Source organism: Mastomys coucha, unplaced genomic scaffold (assembly GCF_008632895.1).
Source record: "Mastomys coucha isolate ucsf_1 unplaced genomic scaffold, UCSF_Mcou_1 pScaffold22, whole genome shotgun sequence".
In the NCBI taxonomy this organism is placed as follows: domain Eukaryota; kingdom Metazoa; phylum Chordata; class Mammalia; order Rodentia; family Muridae; genus Mastomys; species Mastomys coucha.
This window is the reverse complement of record NW_022196905.1, coordinates 110,108,657-110,112,430: the sequence shown is the minus strand read 5'-3', so window position 1 is coordinate 110,112,430 and position 3,774 is coordinate 110,108,657. Positions and strand designations below refer to the sequence as shown.

Sequence of the window (3,774 nt, the reverse complement as noted above, 5' to 3'; positions counted from 1 at the left end):
CTGTTTTCTAACCCCTTGCTATCCTCTTATCATGACTGATAGTTTTAATTGTCAACTTGACACAGTGTAGAATCTTCAGGGAAGAAAATGGCAAGGAGGGATTGTTCCAATCAGGCTGACTCCTGGATATGTCTATGAGGATATGTCTATTGTCTTGACTACATTCATTGATATGGGAAGACCTAGCCTAAGATTGGGCGGCATCATTCCCTACCCTTAGTTTCAGGTTTAGAGTTCATGAGGGCAGAGGAAGCTAGCTGAGCACTAAGCACGAATACATTTAGTTTTTCTCTGATCTTTACTGTGATGTGACTGGCTACTTCAAGTTCCTGCCTTCACCTCCCTGCAATGACAGACTGTGGTCTGGAACCATGAGCTAAAATAAACCCTCACCTGAGTCACTTTTTGTTAGCGTATTTTATCACAGCAGTGAGAAATGAAACTGGAACAATTATCTTTATTTCTTGATGGTAGAAAGCCCTGGTGTAGTGCAACTTACCAATGCCTTCAGGGGCTGTCACTGCAGAAGCAGACATCACAGGTCTGAGCTCACAGAGAATATGGTGGCTATTTCCTCACACTGCCCAATGCCTTTGACCACATTCAGCAGCTGGTGCTCTCCTCTCCTGGACATCAGTCCTAACCTGCCTCCAGGCTTTGGCAGAGCTCTCTCTGAGGCTTTGTTGTTCTAGCCATGGAATTCCAGAGTTTGGAAGTAGATTCCTCCAGCTGCCATTAAGGAAGGTAAGAGAGGGCATTTGGAGTCTGCGTTTCTCAGGGACCCAGCAGGAAACAGGTGGCACATCCAAAAGAGATACTGAGTCAACTTTGATGAACTAGTTACGGGGCGGATTGATTGTGAAGAGAGCTGGGAGGGATGATAAAACTTAAAGGGCTGACACCAGGGATGCTAGGGGGGCAATGGGTAATACCATTGTGTGGCTTCTTCTGGGAAGACACTAACAAATGTCCATTCACTCCAAGTAGGAAACCAATGGAAAGAAGAAAGGTATCCATGGAGCATTTTTAGTGAGCTCGTGATGTTACTAGAATAAGTTAGGAAAATGAAGGACTCGAAGGCAGCAGCAGCCCTACCCAGAAGTCTACCCTAGCATGAGTGCTCAAAGGTCTGCCAGCCATTTCCAGTGAGGCTCTATAACCAATGTAAAATAGGAGCTACCGATGAGTGACCTGGATGTAGCTAAAGGGCTTTGAACAGACAAGTCAGGCATGCAAAGAAGTTGCGATGCAGATGATTCTTCTTTGGCCAAATATTTCATTTTTGATCTCCTCAGAATTAGGGGGTGGAACAATGATAGATATGGTGTTGTATTGTAATGGTAGTCATGACTGCCTCAAGGAAAGAGAGTTCAGGACTCAGTTACACGATGTGATTTACACTAAAGTGTGAATAATTGACACTGCTCTTGCCTCACCATGGAGACACTGGATCATGGGACAGTGAGACCAACTAGATGATAAATGGGTGTTCATGGTGAAGGATGAAAAGAGGTTCTACAGCAAACAGTAAGGGCTGGGCCTGAGAGGTGGAGAACTCAGCTGCACCTACTTTCCATCTTCAAGTGCATTCAGGAGAAATTTTAGGGCAGTGACTCTCATCTACTCCCTGAGCCCTGATCTCGAGATAGTCTTACAGTTTTCACATAGGAATCATGGAGATGAGACACTATAGAGATATTTCCCAGGGGCATCAAGACCCAACCAGGCTGGAGGATACTGACTTGGATACTGTGATGGTTAGCATCGGTCATCAACTTGACAGGATCTGGAATCGTCCAGGAGACAAAGCCTCTAGGCAGAGCAGTGAGGGATTACCTGGGTTAGGTGAGCCTCTAGACACTCCCATTCATTGAGATGGAAAGGTCCTCCCTAGATGTGTCTGGTCTCATCTCTCTGGCTGTGGTCCAGAGCTGAATAAAAAGGAGAAAGCAAGTTGAGTCTAAGCATTCATCTTGACTCTGCTTCCTGACTGGGCTGCTGTACACTCCTGACTCTGGGAGCTCATCATGATGAATCCCACCCTCAATCCATAAGCCAAAATGAAGTCTTTATCTCTTTAGTTTCAGCTGTTTATTTTTTTCCAGGCACTTCGTTGAACAACTAAAAGAGTAAGAAAGGCATTTGGATTGGCATAACATCAGAAGATAGCTTGGAACTCCCTTGCACTCCACATCCGGATGCCTCTGTCATTAATTAATATCTTGTCACTAAGTATCCTTCATTCATGAACCAATATTGGCACATGCTTATTAACTCAACTTCACAGCCCATTTGGGTTTTGACAGGTTTGGCCTGATGTTTCCCAGGCTGGGATCCTTGGATACACACACGCTCACTTGCTCGTCTTTTTAGATGCCTCCCGGCTTTGGTTGTTCCTTAGACTTTCCAGGTTGCTCATGACCTTGGCCATCCTGAGGAGCTGCTAAGTCAAGTATTTATGGAATGCCTAGTGATTGAGATTGGTCTGACATTTCTCTCATGATGGCATGGTACAGTGTGGTTGGGGAGAGAGACCCCAAGGTCTAGTGCCATGACAAGGGTATGAGGTATCGAAATGATTGATGATGGCCAGTGCTGAACTCAGTCACCTGACTCAGGTGTTTTCCAGCTCTCTGCTATAAAATCACCTTTTCTCTCTACTTCTACACTGTGGGGTTTTTTGTTGTTGTTGTTGTTGTGGAAGGATTTCCAGTAACATTTAAAGAGTGTTGTGTGCTGCCCATCTTTGATGACAAAAAGTCTACATATGTGGTTCAACTTCCTCAGATTTTATTCCATTATGATTAATGCACATTAACTCTACAGATTAACATGATCCATTCTCAAAGTCCACACACCATAGTATTATGCAAGCATAATATCAAGTTCTAATTATTCTTCTAATCCAGTTTTCTGGTGATAATTTCCCCCTTAGCTTTCCTGACCTTGTCCTTTGAAAGCTAAGAAGGGTTCCATGGTCCAGGCTAGACCCACACAGTAGAGGGCAAGCTCTAGCTCCAGAAGCTTTCATCCCCAAATAGCATCAATTAGGCTGGGAGACATATGTTGTAGAAGCAGGATATTTAGAGTGGGTTGTTTGAGAGGATCAGAAGCAATTGGCAAGACCACTAGGCTGGTTTGTGTCCAGAACTGATCATGCCAAAGGCTGAGAGTTGTTCCTGGTAACTGTACTGGAAAACCTGAGAGACCCAGCAAGGCTCTGAAAGGATCCTACTGGAGGAGACACCTCTTAGTTCTTAGACTAAACCCCCTTGAAGTTGTAGACAAAGATTTGAACTCCACATAAGGAGTCAGGAAAAGCCTGTACTTACAGAATATGCAACAAGAAACAAATGTCTATTTTGTCTAGAAAAATGGAAAGAAAACATGCCCAATACCATGAGCTGGTGTCAGCGTAATGCAGACATGTACATTTACTCCTGAGTACAATGTGCAGGTAGCCTCATGACATATCCACTTTTTAGTTAATAATTGAACTCCCAGGAACTTATCCTGGACCAGAGTGAATGTGGCAAAAGGTAGAGCTATAAGTATGTGTGCTATTTGAGGCTGGAGAGATGGATCAGTGCATAGGAGTACTGGCTGCTCTTCCAGAGGACCTTGCTTCAGTTCCCAGCACCCACACGGGGTGGCTTACAACCACCGGCAAATCCAGCTCCTGAATATCCAATGCCCTCTTCTACCTTCCCAAAGCAACACACACACACACACACACACACACACACACACACACACACACACACACACATGTTC

At 44.6% G+C, this 3,774-nt stretch overlaps 1 long non-coding RNA gene across 1 annotated transcript; it reads left to right on the top strand.

The window, feature by feature from the left end:
* Positions 1-615: 615 nt before the first annotated feature.
* On the top strand, positions 616-2,274 carry LOC116068275. The gene is made up of 2 exons (XR_004109522.1): positions 616-744; positions 2,106-2,274. It is a non-coding gene; the product is annotated as an uncharacterized LOC116068275 (long non-coding RNA).
* Positions 2,275-3,774: the final 1,500 nt, after the last annotated feature.